The sequence below is a fragment of the Podarcis melisellensis genome (assembly GCF_964234715.1).
Source record: "Podarcis melisellensis genome assembly, chromosome: 9".
Taxonomy (NCBI): Eukaryota; Metazoa; Chordata; class Lepidosauria; order Squamata; family Lacertidae; genus Podarcis; species Podarcis melisellensis.
In genome coordinates, this window is record NC_138541.1 from 78479868 (window position 1) to 78497468 (window position 17601).

General features: G+C 45.6%; 1 protein-coding gene and 1 long non-coding RNA gene across 3 annotated transcripts in view; one reads left to right on the plus strand and one right to left on the minus strand.

The window, feature by feature from the left end:
• The window catches only part of LINGO1 (leucine rich repeat and Ig domain containing 1), a 629635-nt gene that overhangs the window by 171504 nt on the left and 440530 nt on the right, over window positions 1–17601 (minus strand). For both annotated transcript variants that reach the window (XM_081925639.1, XM_081925640.1), the window contains exon 3: window positions 16063–16148. The gene's annotated coding sequence lies outside the window, so the exon portion shown is untranslated. The remainder of the gene's footprint in view (window positions 1–16062; window positions 16149–17601) is intronic.
• LOC309378033 overlaps window positions 1–17601 on the plus strand; it is a 99234-nt gene that overhangs the window by 60773 nt on the left and 20860 nt on the right. The gene's annotated exons all lie outside the window — the stretch shown is intronic.

Consider the following 17601-nt stretch of genomic DNA (forward strand, 5'->3'; position numbering starts at 1 on the left):
GTGAGTTTCATGACTGAAGTGAGGATTTGAACCCTGCTCTCTCGCAGGTCCTACTCTGACACTCGAACCACTACGCCACCCTAGCCCTCTCTGGTGGCCCTTCCTTCCATTTGTAAAAGGCTGAAGAGGATGAAACTCTTCCCAGAAGTCAAGCAACAGCTTTGCGCACAATTTTTAAAGTCAAATAGATGGCAGGTTTCCCATGCAAATTTGAAATTCTAACTGAAAGCTTCATTCCAGAACAAAGTCCAGCTCCATTGCTGGATTCCCTGAGCTAAAAAGTCTGGGAGTCCCTGCGATGCAAAGGTAGAAGATCTGTAACTAGAAAGGAGGCTATCTGCAAAACAAAGGTCAGAGACCCTCAGCAAGGTGAGCAAATTTATTGTTACACATCCTGCTGGGATGCATCTTAGGATGGATGCAAAGATTATGCAGCAGCAAATTTGCTACCAAATAATTTGCTCTGTGAGGAGTCACAGTAGCTGATGAAATTGCTGGAACAGGACACGTGTTTGCCAACAGATCTTTGCCACACAGTCACATACCCTGCGGCTGCCACCACACATTAAAAGTATATTGCCCTCACATCTGTAGGTGCAAAATGCGATGAGCAAATCTGCCAGTTTCTTCTTCTCCCAGTTTCTCATTTTCCCATTATTAAATGCAGTTTACCACATTTCCACATCTGTATGAGTTAAAAAAAGAGCTGTGTATTTTCACGAAAATTCATTGGCATTTTAGAGTGCATTTCTAATACATTTGTGGCTGCAACTTGGCTCAATGTTTTCCCAAGCAATGCCCCCTAATATAATGTGTTTTTGCATGGTCAGTCACCACTATTGGAATATGCAAATATCTGGCTCATTTAAGACTATATAGAATCTTTATTCTCAAGAATAATGGAAGTCACAGGTAGAGAATACTTTTAGTTTTAATAGTTTATTATTTTTAAAGGGAACTTTTGTATTTTGACTCTTTGTTTTGGTTTGTTATGCTTGCACTTCTTTGTTAATAAATCAATAATAAAATGAATGCATTTTTGCCTGCTTATTTTCACCAACAGATGAATTTGCATGCACACTTTGCCATAAAATTACATTTTTGTACATGTTTTTGGGTTGGAGAACTCCATTGCAAAATTTGAAGGAGGGTGAATTTTGAATGACAACTGTGTTTCAGTGACATCAGATTGCATGAAATTGTTCTGCTAGTTTTATGTCTTTCATTGTATGAATCTTGTGGTTTATCTTCTCAGCAATTGTGAGGTTCCATTTCTTATACCAGCGCTCAAGAGACAGATAATTAAAGTTCTTCCATTTTTGTGCAATAGAAATCCTGGCAGCTACTACAAACCAAGTTAGCATTCCTTCAAAGATAATAGTTACAGAGTGCCATCTCATATATTTAATAGTGCTAATTGTGGTGATGTCTGGATTTCAGTTTCACCAATGGGCAGTGGCTCTCTGGGGTTTCAGAAAGAGGATTTAACTATTAAGGATTGGACCTGAGTTCTTCTGCAGCCAAGGCAGATGCTCCACCATTAAGCTGCAGCTCTTCCCCCAAGAACGGTCCTCCTCTGCTCTCCACCCATGGAGTTGATGAGCAGAGGGGAATGGGTGAGGAGGACAAATGGGTCCTGGTGGAGGAGGTGAGGCTCTCAAAATGATCCTGAGCATGAGAACTGGGGTGTTACCACTGACCCCTATTTTCCATCTGTTAAGTCTTGGAAGGCAGTGTGTTTGTGTGTTTGTGCCTGTGGGGGGAATATTTTATGTGTTTGTATGGGAACAGGAGCCCTCAGGAGTTACGTTATGAGGAAAACTGGGACATAAAAAGCAGTAAATAAAACCAATACATAATTCATACAGGTATCTGCACCAGGGAAAACCTGCTGTACGGAATAATATAGACACACCTTCACTGTGGCAGAACAGGAGACATGATCTGCTAATGAGCTCCAAACTGCTGAGATGTTCATACCAGACACTGCTGACATCACCATATCTGAGAACCATTCGGATAAGCTGCTACTGTGAGAAACATAAGACAAGTCCTGAGGCCCATCTAGTCCAGCATCCTGTTCTCACAGTGACCTACCAGATGCTTGTAGGAAGCCCACCAGGGGGACCTGAATGCCACATTTGTGATTTCCACAAACCGGAGGCATTCTGCTTCAGGCAGCCATTGTGGCTGGTGGCCAGCAATAATCCTCTCCTCCATGAATTGGTCCAATCCTCTAAAAGTCCTCTAGGTTGGTGGCCATCCCAGCCTCCTGTGTGAGGGAGTTGCAGACTTTAGTCAGGATGTGGGTGGTGCTGTGGTCTAAACCACTGAGCATCTTGGGCTTGCTGATCGGAAGATCGGCGGTTTGAATCCCCGCAATGGAGTGAGCTCCCACTGCTCTGTCCCAGCTCCTGCCAGCCTACCAGTTTGAAGGCACACCAGTGCAAGTAGATAAATAGGTACCACTGTGGCGGGAAGGTAAATGGCGTTTCCATGCACTCTGGTTTCCGTCATGGTGCTGTGTGAAGAATGACTTTCTTTCCTGTGTCCTGAATCAACAGTAGCTTCCCTAGGTGATCCTGAGTTTTAGGAATCTGGCAGTTTTGTTTTCTCTCAGCATCTCATTATTTTCAATCTCAAATTGAGTTCTCCACATTTCCACATCAGGTTGCATTAAAAAAAATCCTCATGAAAATTCATCAGTATTTGGGTGCAAATTTCTCTTACACACACTTTTTAAATTTGATGTTGCTTAATATAATATGGGCATTCTTGCAAAAGCATTTCCCTCTAATACAGTGCATTTTTATGTTATTTTTTTACCAACACACACGTTAGTGCATGCTTTACCTCAGCACATGCATTTTTGCAAAGATCACTTGGCTGGAGAACTGAATTGCTAAATGACATGGCTGAGTTTCTGTTCATCCACTCGCTGTGAATTTGGGAGATTCGCCTTTAGATGTGAACTGAATCAAAAGATAATTTCACATCATCCTCATCCTCGTATTATGAGAGAGGGAGGAAAAAAGGTCTCTCCAACCACTTCTTCAACTACACCAGTCATAACTGTGTACACCTCTGTCGGATCTGCAAGATCCCTTAAGGTAGCCTTCACCAAACCGATACCCTCCAGATGTTTGGACTAGAAATCCCATCAGCTCCAGCCTGTGCTGAAGGCTGCATAAATATCCCGGGGGACAAGCAGATTTCGACCACACACCTGCTCTCCTTGCACTATCAAGGATTCTCTCCCTATTCAATGTACTTCTCCTTATTTAGAGAAAACCAGAAACAGCCCTGTAGGAGTACCGTATTTTCCCCTCTATAACACGCAGATTTTTTCTCCTAAAAAGGAAGGGGAAATGTCTGTGCATGTTATTGAGCAAATGTGTGTTCCCTGGAGCCAAATGGCGCGAGGGGAGGCAAAAAAAAATCAGGCAAAAATCAAATCGCGCATCTCGGAGAAGGGAAACCTGAAAAGAGGAAGCGGCTGCTTTCCTGCATTCTGCCTCAGGGTCTTACTGCCCACCCTCCTCTGTTTCCTTGCTGTGTTTGCTCAAACGGAACAAAGAGCAGGCAAATCCCCTCCCATCCAGGCAAGCAGAGGGGAAAGCAGTGTCGTCTCTGTGTTCCGGTGCTGCTGAAAATATGCAGGAGGGAGGGAGGGAGGGAGGGAGGGAGGGAGGGAGAGAGAGAGAGAGAGAGAGAAAGAGAGAAAGAGAGAGAGCGAGAGCTGGCTGGCTGGCTTGGGTGGGTGGGTAGGTGAGGGAAAACTTTTGCCTTCCTTTCCTCCCTCCCGTTATACCCCTCTCCTGCATTCTTAGCCAGCTGCTTCTCTACACACCCCTCTCATGCTCCTTGTCCGTTCTGTGTTTTCCTTTCCACATGGATCCTCAGGATCTTTGCATTGGGTCACCCCAAATTCACCATCAGATCACATAGCATGTCCATGGCTACAGCCTGCCCCCCCAAAATCACGCACCCACTGTTGCTGGGGCTGCAATGGTGAAAAAACGTGGTTAAAAAGCATGGATCTACATGGATCCTCAGGATCTTTGCATTGGGTCACCCCAAATTCACCATCAGATCACATAGCATGTCCATGGCTACAGCCTGCCCCCCCAAAATCACGCACCCACTGTTGCCTGGGGCTGCAATGGTCAAAAACGTGGTTAAAAAGCATGGATCTACATGGATCCTCAGGATCTTTGCATTAGGTCACCCCAAATTCACCATCAGATCACATAGCATGTCCATGGCTACAGCCTGCCCCCCCCAAAATCACGCACCCACTGTTGCCTGGGGCTGCAATGGTGCAAAAACGGTGTTACAAAACATGGATCCACATGGATCCCTCAGGATCTTTGCATTGGGTCAGCCCAAATTCACCATCAGAGCACATAGCATGTCTATGGCTACAGCCTGCCCCCCAAAAATCACGCACCCACTGTTGGCTGCAATGGTGCAAAAACGTGGTTACAAAGCATGGATCCACAGGGATTCTCAGGATTTTTGCATTGGGTCACCCCAAATTCACCATCAGATCACATGTCTGTGGCCACAGCATGAAGCACAAAAATGATACATCCACTGTTTCATTCACAATGTTTTTTTCCTTGTTTTCCTCCTCTAAAAACGATGTGCGTGTTATGGTCAGGTGCGTGTTTATAGAGCGAAAAATACGGTAATTATCTCAGGTTGCTTTCATTTTTCCTTCCAAGAGTCATATCACCCTGAATAATCCACAGGAGGTAATTAAAAGAAAGGGGAGGGGGGTAAAAAAAACCCCACCTCCCCCACTTTTTATGAGTGTCAGGGAGTAATTAGCCATAAAGAATCAGAGCCTAAGCCAAAACAGATCAGCGGCCATGGGGCTCCTCTTGCGCTCATCTCTATGCCAGCTCTTCCCCCTGTTTAACATTAAACTGACACACTGGGCTGAACAGTGAACAAGATAACAACCTTCCCCTTCCCGAGATGGAAGTTTATTGCCCACTTGATAGAAGGAGATGGAGGAAATGGATTGTTTTCAGTCTTAGTTATAAAAACTCTTTACTTGGGGGGCACCCAAGACCCCTTCAGGCATTGCGATTGCAACAATTACAATCACATGGACGGAAAGAGTAGGGCTCTAATCCCACACTTGACATCTCGGTGCAAAAGTTCCAGTTCAATATCACGTGTGTGTGTGAACAGTTGTTTCAACAGTTTTTATATAGGTGAGCATATTGAAGGACACAAGGATGCCTTGTGGAGAGTAATTAGTAAATGAATAAATAATGGTTGTATTCACAGGGCAGTTAATTCCATTTTAATGACATTTCCCTAACTGTTAATTTTCATGTTATATTTGAGATTTCACACGATGTAACAGACACTTCTAGAACTATAGTGGAACACTGTGCAAGTAGCAAATAATATGGAAATGACTTCTAACTTCTGCTATATTGTTATGGGGGCGAAAACTTATAAATAAATAAAATCTCCCACTGTTCACATTCCCCCCCCCCACCAACAAAGCAAAAAACTAAGTCTTCAAACTCCACCTTAAGGTGGTAACTTGGTCTGTGCCCTGCCTCTGATAAGGCCAGGAGTTGTCTCTCTCATTTATCTCTGAGCAGAGCGCTCAGAAAATGAAGTTATTGGCAGAAGTGCTGTTCTCTGCACCTAACCACGTCTCTTATGTGCTCTCCAGCAGAGTGCTGACCTATTCAGTGACAGTCCATTCCTGGATAGACATGTGTCTATAAATTAGCCCTTCCTCTCTCCCTTGAGGGGGCAAATAGAGTTCTTCATCTCTCTTTCCTCCTTTCCTTTCTCCATTTGATCTTTCCCTTCATTTCAACAATGGAGGGCATGTCTCCCATACAGACCAGGCTGCTTTAAAATGAGTTCTTTCTCACCAGGAATCTTGAGAATTCTAGTTCTGTGAGGGCGCTGGGCTTGGGAATGCTAACAGCTAACGCTCAGGATCCTTGCAAAATTACAACCTCAGTTCACTGGTATTTTCCCTCCAGTGTAATTGCTTTATTTTGCACAATTGTAGCACCCAACAGACATGCATATCTCCTCCATCCACAGATATTTACAAATCAATTACCTTCCCTGTGTGCTCCCTTTCAATGTTAATGAAATTCCAGAGGGGCAGCTCTGTTAGTCTTTTGCAGCACAAACAACAAAAGAGACTCCAGGAACCTTAAAGGCAAAGTTAAAGTGGCTAATGGTGCCTTACAAAGCCATTTCTGGCTGCAATCTTCAGGCCTACTCAGAAGCAAATCCCACCCAGTTCATTAGCTGTTTTGCATATAGACTTCTGCTCCCAACTGACAAGTTATATGCACTCAGAAACAATGAAGGATACTTCGGACTAAACAAAAGAGAAGAGGCTCCTGTTTAGGACAGCAGTCATTACATGTCAATGAATGTGTAAATGATAAAAATTCCTTCCAGTAGCACCTTAAAGACCAACTAAGTTAGTTGATGTGTATTACAAACAGTGCTTTTTTCGGGGGGGGGGTGCAGGGGTACGCATACCCCTAAACATTTTGTGCATCTAAGTTTGGCCTCATTGAGGGACAGTATTTCAATATGAGTAGGAAAAGGAGAGTACCCCTAAACTTTTTTTAAAAAAAAGCACTGATCCAACTGCCCTGAATTTCCAGGATCACCAATTAAGCTGTCATGTTTTTCCCCTTTGCTAGGAGGAGTCCCAATTTAAGCTGCTCTTAAAGGAGCAATGGGCCTGCAGCTAACGCCGTTTTTTTGCCTGGCCTGGCTGCCGTTTTGCCCAGGGCCCTTTCAGAGTAGCTTGGCTCCCCATCTTCTGCCCCTTTGCAGAGGGGAAGACCTGGGGGGGCATGGGGGGCTGTGTGTGTGAGTGAAGGCATTTTCAAAGTCTGCCGCACCTGGCAGGAGAGGAGAGGAGAGGGGAGAGAGCGCTTTCAAAATATGAGCCTACCCTGCTGAGAGCATGGAAATGTCATTGCTCTCTCCCCTTTACACTTGCTTCCTCCCTCGCTCCAATTCCTCCCCATTCTGCTTTTTGGATCTTTGGTTAGCCAAGTTTGATTCCCTCCCAACTGTCTCTCTGCCCATGAAATGCCCCATTTTGGGGATATATACGAGCTCCCCCTGGCAGAAATACCACTGTCCGATGTTTTCACAGAGCTTTGGAAATAAAACAAAACTGCATAGATTCATCTTATTCAGACACCTGAGAGAGTGGTCTCTGACACCATGAGAATCAGAGAGTCCTTGGCCAAAATGCAGAATCCAATATACTTTTATGCATAGTCTGCCACCTGAAATTTCTTTGACAACAGCCAGTGGATTCTGGCATCGCTAGGCAGGAGCACTGCTAGAGAGATGGACCTAGGCAGGAAGAGGAGTCAAGCTGCAAGCTCATTCTTTCTCTTGGGAAGACATAGCCAGCGGTCAGGGTAGGTTTGGGCCTTTTCACAGGGTATCCTGCCCCATGCCAGTCTCTCCTTCATGCCCAGTGGCTTGTTCTGAGCCACCCAACTCAGCCTTCAGCAAAAAATAAGTTTTACACACCCCCTTAAAATGGCATGCCCTGCTTCAGCAGTCTATGGCGGCCTGTACCTGTGTCCATCTCAATATGCCCCATTTGGCTCAAAGTTCAGCCTCATCTGGTACATAGCCATGCTGAGAATCCTGGCCTTTAAGGTTAATGGCAGCAAGTTCCTAGTCCTCATGTAAACAGCTTTAGTGAAGAAAGGAGAGCAGGTCCAGACTGAGCTGAGCCAGGAAGAGCATTACTTATGGGCTTCTGTCCACCCCTCCAAAGCAAAGTGGTCAGTGAGGGAGCAGTAACTCGGAAAAGACATATGGAGAGCCCTGTCTGGCATTCTGTTTCTAATAGCCACCAGCAAAATAAACCAGCATTCAAGTGCAAACCTATGAAAGAAAAAGGAACGGAACAGTGGAAATATTGTCTCTAGGAAATCAGGCAGGTGACCCTCTCAAGACTTTGCAGCTCAGGAAGGGAGCAATTTCCATTTCAACCTGTATTAATTGCAATTAGTGCTTTTTCCATTCTTCTGCAGTTCTGTTTCTGCCAAATGCTACACTGTTTGTCTCACTGCCCACTACTCAATGTACCTTAAGCTGCACAACTATTTATGTAACTTGCTTTCATTTCAATGTAAAGGAAACCACAAAGCTAGTAAAAAAAAACCAAACCGCCATCATTAATTACATATTGTTCATGGACTTCAAAACAACAAGAGCTATTGAACAAATACTACTCCTATTTGCTTGACTGATTTCCATTTCTGACCACAAACATGCAGATTGCAGCAATCCACCTATAGATGGATTAGTCTGTTTCTGACCAACAGCATGTCAGTTTCACATGCATGCATTCATAATTCTATTCCATTCCATAACCATATACCAAAATGATGTTTTATACACATTTTGAGCCAATAATCATTTTGCAACATTTCCAGAATGCAGAAAACTACATTTTGTTCCATGTATCATTCTGGGAGCTGCAACAAGTCAGTTTTCAAGTTTTACCAAGAATGAATTCCTCAAGCATCCCTTTCCACCAGCTCCCCTCACTGCCAGTCATGTCTGAGTTATGGGACAGGATGGCAAAAGGATGGCTTGACCTGGAATTGGCAAACACACACCGGCTGAATGACAATACCAGGAACCCACTATCTGTTAATGTTCTGATGATGAAGTGCTCAGATGATTGGCGATCATTAGTCCTCTTCCCTATGGTGCCTGCACATCAAACACACTCCATCATGCTGATTATAGCTGCAGAATGTGTCATGGGCATGAAAAATGATGGGAAGGATATATCCATGAGAACACCAGCAGATCAAGAGGTGTTCCTCTCTAAAGCTGTTCTGTGAGCGTCCTGACTAAATCCAACCCTATCACGATTGGCTCACTCGTCAGTAGAGTTACGTCATTTTCATTCAAAACAATCCCATCAGAGCACCATCTCCAACCATATTAGGACTACTGATGTAATCTCTTGAAAGAACCTACTGGCAGAGGCGTCTTTCCTATTGGGCTTACTGGCGCCTTGCGCCAGGTTGCTGGCCTCTCAGGGACACCCCAGAGAGTGGGGGAGCTGCGCCGCTTTGCCGGCCAACTCCCCTTTCCTTGCACCCGCCAGCTGCGCCTCGCAACCATATGGCTGGCTGGTGTGCAGCTTGCCTCCCAAGCCTCCGCAGGAGGAGGACGATCCCTGCAGGGGCTTAGGATGGAAGCTGTGCTCCACCAACTACCGGTATATGGCTGGCTGGCCTGCAGCGCGCGCGCTCTCTCTCTTTTGCCTTCCCTGTGGGAAGAGGGGGGCGGGTGATTTGTGAGGGGGAAGCGGAGGAAGGAAGGAAGGAAGGAAGGAAGGAAGGAAGGAAGGAAGGAAGGAAGGAAGGAAGGAAGGAAGGAAGGAAGGAAGGAAGGAAGGAAGGAAGGAAGGAAGGAAGGAAGGAAGGAAGGAAGGAAGGAAGGAAGGAAGGAAGGAAGGAAGGAAGGAAAAGAAGGAGGGGGAGGGGCCCCCCACCCGCCCCCTTTCTTCCTTTGGCTATGGAGCCTCCTAGCTGGATTTGCAGCCCTACTTGCAGGGTCCCCTTGCCCGTCCTGTTCAGCTACATTGAGCCCCAGCCATGAGTAGCACAGCTGCTGCCCTGGTTTCTTTCTCTCCCTGGAATCGTGCCCTGTGTTTAATGTTACGGGCAACTCTATCCCGGGGAAGGGAAGCCTCCTCCCATCGCTCCTCCTCTTCTTCTTCTTCTTCTTCTTCTTCTTCTTCTTCTGGGGTGGGCTCCTTCTCAGCCCTCCCAACAGGGTCCCTAGGGGTTGTAAAGCAAGCCAGACCATTTAGCACCAACCCCATTCATTCCAGCAGCTGGCCACCACCCACTCACTCCAAGCCCATTACTACTACTACTGCCCTCCACCCATAGATATCAGGGTGGCTCACAGCCTGAAACTACGGTATTAAGCACATGCTAGAAACTAGAACAAAAGCAAACGAAACCAAGCCAGCAACCCTCCTTCTCCCTTATTTGTGAAACAAGCCTGTTAATTGCCTATCCAACTAAAAAAAAGGCACTGAAGGTTTCTGAGATCAATGCAAGCTAAAAAACATTGCAGGGGGTTGGGCTAGATGACCTGCAGGGTCCCTTCCAATTCTACGTTTTTCTGAAAAACACACACACAACCCAACTATGGTCCCTCTGCAGTCCTCGCCCCAAGCAACTGTGTGTGAGACTTGCTCCCCAGAAAGTGTGACAGCCCTAATTCCCAGCTGTGTTTCTTGCTGCAGTCCTACTGTCTACTCAGAAGTAAGGCCCTATTAGAGGCTGAATTAGAAGAACTGCTGAGTCTTGAATGAGTCTTGCTTTGGAACTGAGGACTTCATTAGATTTTCTTTTCTTTTCTTTTGCCTTTTCATTTTCATTTGTTCTAAGGGCTTGTTAGATATAATGTCTGAGCGTGGTGTCAGCTCCCAAAAAAAGGTCAACAACTTTGGGGTCCCGCCCCTTAAAAAAGGCCAACAACTCTGGGAAACGGGGGTGGGTGGGGCGGAGGGATCTTTGCACCACAGCACCAGATATGCTTAAGACGGCCCTGCCTAATGGTCTGTACTTTTCTCTTTTATAGCCATACTGGAGAATGACTAGTTCTACATGCAATTAATGTGGCAAGTTGTACACATTCCCTCTTCATTTTGGGAATGAAGAATATTGCAGAAAGGGAGCAATTTCCATTCCAAACTGTATTAATCCTAATTGGTGCTGTTTCCATTCTGTTGCCATTCAGTTTCTGCCACATGCTACACTCTTTGTCTCGCTGTCTGCTATTTAACGTAAGTTGCATTAAGTTATGCAAATATTTATATTAGTGACCAGCTCTTGTCACTTGCAAAAATGCCACCATGTATTTGGTCTATATTCTTTCCCCGAAATTCCAAATGTTTTTTCTCTCATCTAAGGCATTCCAGAATCACTCTGGGTTGGGCTTAAGTGAAATTTAGTGGAGGCTAAGGCATTCAAGGGGATGCGGGTGGCGTCTGTGGGTTAAATCACAGAGCCTAGGACTCGCCGATCAGAAGGTTGGCGGTTCAAATCCCCGCAACGGGGTGAGCTCCCATTGCTTGGTCCCTGCTCCTGCCAACCTAGCAGTTCAAAAGCACGTCAAAGTGCAAGTAGATAAATAGGTACCGCTCTGGCGGGAAGGTTAACGGCGTTTCCGTGCACTGCTCTGGTTCGCCAGAAGCGGCTTAGTCGTGCTGGCCACATGACCCAGAAGCTGTACGCCGGCTCCCTCAGCCAATAAAGCGAGATGAGCGCTGCAACCCAGAGTCAGATACGACTGGACCTAATGGTCCCTTTACCTTTAAGGCATTCAAGAGACCTCCCCTCCGCCTGGTTTTGTGGTTTCCACTCTTTGACTATTGAGCATATTCAGTTTTGGGAGAAGGTTGTTAAAATTTTTTTTTTGAAGGATTGGTCAGAAAGCCCCCATTAGTGTGATTATTAGTATAGCACCTATGATTCAAGAAAACGTTGAATTTGTTGTTTCTGAATGAAGCTCTCTGGGTGAATTTGGGCCAGTCATAATTGCTCAGCTGAACCAACCTGAGATGGGCAGAGGGAGGCGATCATGTGGTCACCTTTGAAGTGGGGAGAATGGGTTCACCAAAGTGTGTTCCTATCATGGCTTTGTCTATCACTGCTGCTGCTAGAGCTGGGGGGGGGATTTTTTTCAGCAGACAGCTGCATTCCTTTATGGGCATCTTTCTGGGGAGTATATGGTGCTGGTGGGTGGGGTCACAGGCAAAAGTGCGTGGAACAAGAAAGTAAATTTCTCAGTAGGCCTCTTGACACACGTTCCCCCTCCCCCCCATCCAGATATGCAAGTAGAGTTCAGGTTTATCGGAGTTCAAGGATGCCCTGTAGCCAGGTAGAAACACCCAAGGACAGTGCAAAGCAGGGTCAGGAAGGGGTGTGGCCTGGGGAAGAAGAGGTGTGGCTTCAGGTGGGGTGGGGTGGGGGAGACTCCTGAGGGCCAAATAGAGAGGCTTAGAGGGCCACGTTTGGCTGCTGGGCCTGAGGTTTCCCAACCACATATTTTTATTTATTAAATGTGTATACTGCCTTTTATCCGCAGATCTCAGGGCGGTTCACAACATATGTTCCAGGAGATGGACTGAGCAGCCTCATTCTGTCCCATTTCAGATTCAGCTACAGCCAATCAGGGCCGTCTTTAGCATATGCACCACCAGGGTGCAAAGATCCACCCAGCGCCCCCAAATTTAGTTTAGCCGTCCCCATAATTTTTTTGGGGGGGGGGCAACTCAAAGTTGTTGAGCTTTTTGGGGGGAGGGGAAAAGGAAAAGCCAAGGTTGTTGAGCTTTCTTGGGAAGGGGGAAAGAAAATTGCTCACCTGTAACAATGACGCAATGGAAATAACTGCTTTTGTTTCCTGACTCGTTTGGAATATTTGACACTGCGGAGTAACAGAGTGATGGAGGAGGGGGCGGGACTTTTGTTCCATTGCTTTTCACTGCCACTGATCAAGAGGGACCAGTATACAGTAGGTATACATTTGGCATCCCCCAGAATACATTTGGTGCCCGCCGGAATTCAGCGCACAGGTGCACCGCACCCCTTGCACCCACAGGGTACAGACGGCCCTGCAGTCAATCCTACATCAACTCCATCCCACGTTGGTGAAGAATTTCAACGGTACATGCTGTGTGCACTTTTAAGGAAAAATATTAATTTATCAGTACTTTTCAGCCCATTTGTTCACAGTTCATACCAATTTTTTAAACAACAACACATATTTTGGGTTGTCACTTCTGTGCCCCAAAACTGCACAGCAAAATCCGGAGAAGGGTGTAGCCCAAATGTGAGATGCGTTCTGATCCACGAACCAGTTTGGGACCAAATTTCTCCTCCATTGTTACCCTGATGCCAGTGGTTCTCCTCTCAGCCCTATCCAAACAGATACAATGTGTGCTGCAAATCATAAAGTAGCCTGCCCATTATACTTGCACACGAGGCATATTAAGCCTGCCTAGCCTGTAGGAAGGGAGAACATGGCGCAAGGACTAAAATACGTCACGTGTGAGAGCTGTTTCTGCTGGTTCATCCTTCAAAGTCCCCATACTGCTTTCTTCTTCTTCACTGCAATAGGAACAGAACTAGGACATTGCCTTTCCTCTGACCCTAGGACAGAATCAATGATACCTTTTGGAATGAGATTTGGTGCAGGACATTCCTAGAGGCTCCCACTGGGAACACTAATAACTACATTTCTCTGCTTCTAACATAGCCAGAGATCACAGCACCTTTTGCTAACATAAACCAGATGAGTCGTGCTCCAGTATGACGTCCCAGCCTTAGCCCCCAACTTGCTGTGGAGGGGATGCTTGAATCATCCTGATGTTTTTCATTAAGGAACTAAATTTTGTTCTGCATTGAAAGATCCCTTTGTTCCCTCCAGAGAGCTGTCATGCTGAGAAATTGCCTAAGCCCAGTCAGCTCTGATGTTTGCTGTCTCACGCACCACCTGCATCAAGCTGACAGTTCACAGATTTTAGTCTAGGATTTGGTATGTACTGTACAAGCCACAACCTGCTCTTGTCTCCTTTGACTGTCCTCGGAAGAGAGAGGCTGGAAGAAGAAAAGAGAGGCTGGGAGCAAAAAAAGTGTGTGTGTGTGTGTGTGTGTGTCACTGTAACAGAGACATCTTGCACAGCTCAGCAGTGAGAGGGCTCACTTTGTTGTTCCTGTTGAGAAAGGAAGCCTCCGACTCCCATTGCCCCCTGCAGAAAGGCACAAGGATACACCAAGCCACACTCAATTGGCAGAGGAGAGAGGAATACACACAAGGTCTATCCTTCACCCGCTTAACACCGCCTTTGCTGAAAAGGCAACATACATAACCAGAGTCAACCAAGGTCCACAGAAAATTTTCATTGGAAAGCTCCTGCAAACATTATCTACCGGTACTTCCATTACAGTAATCACAAGATGAGAGCCTGTGGCCTCCCAGAAGTTGCTGGGCTATGTGGATGCGAGTGATGGGGACTAAAGCAACACCTGGAGCACCAAGTTCCCCCCCCCCCCAAAAAAAATATTAGATTGAATCTCTGATTCCTGCCCTCAATCACTGCAGGGTTGAAAATGAAATGTTCTGGTCCAATAGATGGTACATTTCTGACCCCAGGTGGGGTGATAACATTCCTAATGTCCATCAAATTAAAATCTCCACTAAAATTTCCCTGCAGGCAGAGACATAGCACACTGAAAAGTTGTTGCCTCAACATCCCTCTAGTGAGCTAGTTTTCTACATGTTTTCAGTGCAGGGAAGCATTTGACAATGGACTTCCCTGTCTCCTCCCATTGGGTCCCCAGACATTGCTAGACTACAACCCACATCACCCGCAACCAGCCCTGCCAATGGCATGGGACGGGGGGAGTTGTAGTCCTCCAGCACCTGGGGGAATCTGCTCCAGAATGCTGCATACTAGTCAACTACCACTGCATTCTGCAAAAAATTTGGACCACAACCACATTATATAGAATGAAGTAGCAGAATGCTGGACTGTGGTCATATTTTGAATGCACTTACCCAGAAAGAACTCCCCATACAGTGGTACCTCAAGTTATAAATGCCTCAGGTTACAAACACTTCAGGTTACAAACTCCACTAACCTGGAAGAGTTACACTGAGCACTTTGCCCCAAGATGAGAAGGGAAATCGTGTGCCGGCGGTGCAGCGGCAGCAAGAGGCCCCATTAGCGAAAGCATGCCTCTAGTTTAGAACAGGTTCAGGTTAAGAATCGACCTCCGGAACGAATTAAGTTCGTAACTACAGGGACCACTGTATATGGCAAATTAACACATCAGAGTGGGAGGGGGGAGGTTCAGTATAATCTGCCAGATGTGTTTGTTTACCACATTCAGAGTCTTTTTTGTGGGGAACATTCAATAATATGACCAGACAAACAGCCCTGTGGTACAGTTCAAAAGTATTTATTAATTATTATTATTATTATTATTATTTGAAATTATATACTGCCCTATACTTGGAGGTCCCAGGGTGGTTCACAGAATAAAATCAGAATATAAAACCACAAAATACATAATCAAAATAAAAACAACAACACAACAAAATGTCTTTTAAAGTGCACCCCTAGTCAAAGTCTTGCATAACCAGGTGCAGGTGGGTGGGAACCAGAAGTGATATTTGTTTGAAAAGACTTGTGAGCTTGGTTCTCGTATCAATCGCCTATTCCTGGGTTAAGCCTATGGTCAGAGGTACATCTGCTCAGAGAGCCTCAAAACTGGTGGTGTTCTTTTGCAGCTGTATTCTGCAACAAGTCAAAGACATAATGGCCATGAATTTATGGTCCATCCTCTGGACCATCCACACATCATTCTGATTTATTAGTTGTTATGCAATACTTCTACAATGTTGTTGAGTTATTGCTGTTTGAAGGGTCACTTTTGCAATATAACACAACAAAAATGGGACAACACACACAGCCCAGACTAGAACATTTGGGGCATGAAAAGTTATAGAAAGTTCTGGGATATATATGCTCTGATTGGAAATGAAGCAGGAAGACCACCCTGAATACACTGTACTGAAAGTGGGACCACACATAATTGCCTCAATACCATCATGAGCACATATGATCCTGAACACACAACAGAAAGGATGCCCACTTCAGCCACTGTTTTGCACCTGGCTCTGTCTAGTAGATCCCAGGATCCAGTAAAAACCAAAATAAACGACCCAAGCCTGGATTAGGGGTAGCCAACGTGAAGTCCATCAGCTACAGGTGAAATGCAGCTCTCACCACCCCCGGCTCAATGGCCAAGGCTGAGGGGAGATGGAGTCCACCTGGCAGGCACCACATTTGCCTAGAACAGATACAATGCCCTCGCTTTGATTAATGCAGACAAGTCCACACCATGAACGAGGTAACATACAGTGGAGCTTTCCATGTTTCATCTAGTCTCATGTGCTAAGAGAAGAACCCCCACTTACCCAAGGAAGATCGTGTCAGGATGCAAGGTGATTGGCTTCTAGGGGTGCAGTGGGTGTGATCCTCTCCTTTGCTTTCCAATCATGTGCTGAGGAGAAAATGTCATCACAATTAGAATTTTAAGAGATTACAGCTGCAATGAAGTAGACAAGGGAGGTAGCAGCAATTTTAATGCAAGCGTTCTTGAAGATGGCATTTCTCCACCCAAACAAAATAAAACTGCAAGTCTTCTTGGATCACTCTTGAGTTGGAAAGCTGTGATTAAAGCTGCATGGAATGAAAGCAATTGAAGCAAAGTCAATAGCAGGATCATTGGCGGAAAGAGGCTGAGAAAATTGCAATGCAGTGGAATGATTAGCAGAGAAATCCTAACCCTGAGATTCACTGGATGGAGGATGTTAGGATGGAACAGCACCTTGTTGTACTCCTGTATTGAGAGCCCCCAAATATATGCCACTTGTGTTGTTTCTGCTGGCATTAGCCCCCAAAACAGAACACTATGTGTCAGAGGAAATATTGGATCTGCTGAATCCATAGTCCCCTCCAGAATGGGGCCCATCAACTTCGCCAGGCTTGAGTTGGCACACTGAAATCCCCACCAGCATGTTGACCAGCAGAAGTGACATCTCACCCAGCACTTCACTTTTGCATTGTTCTGTAAATTCTTTTATGCAGAGATTGTTTCTTTATAATTTCAGTGGGTACATGGCTGAGCTTACCTTCTCACCATGAGGTGGCTCACAGCTGTGTGTTCTTTCCATTAAACATTTCTCCCCCACTCCCTGATTTAAAAAAAGCTCCATGAGAGGAGTTGCATTGGGACATCTTCCCCTGGACTTTGACAGGGGCCATGAAGGTTGTCTACCAAGTGCCTGAGATCAGTGTGTTTGCTGATCAGGAGTGCAGCTGACAGGACCATAATGGGCTTCCCACACTTGAAAGCCCATCTGAAGAATTCTAAGAAGTGAGGGCACTTGGGAAGGCTGCATCAGATGATTTGTAGAATGAAAGGAAGGACATTCACAAAATCCTTTCACCACCTTAAAGATAAGGTAAGCACAACAGAAGCCCTGCACCCTATCCGTAAGAATTTCACTTTAAAAACATCTCTTGAATGCTTCTCAGATTCGGTCTCTATTTGTGTGTTATTTGATGGGCAATGGTGGTGGTGGTGGTGAACCATGGAAGGAATTTTCAGCATAAAAATATCCATATATATTAAACAAGATTGCATTTATTTTAGGAATGTTTAATGAATGCACATGTAGGCACAGATGACAACATTCCAATAAACAAGAGGAACTAAAAGATTAAGTAAACTCTGTTTCTTCTTATTTCATACCAATAGTATATATTTGTATACAGTGGACGCTCAGGTTGCAAACGTGATCCGTGCGGGAAGCACGTTCGTAACCTGCAGCGTTCGCAACCCTCTGCACATGCGTGGGTCCTGATTCAGTGCTTCTGCACATGTGCAAGTGCCGAAACCCAGAATTAACCTGTTCCGGTACTTCCGGGTTCGGCACAGTGCACAACCCGAA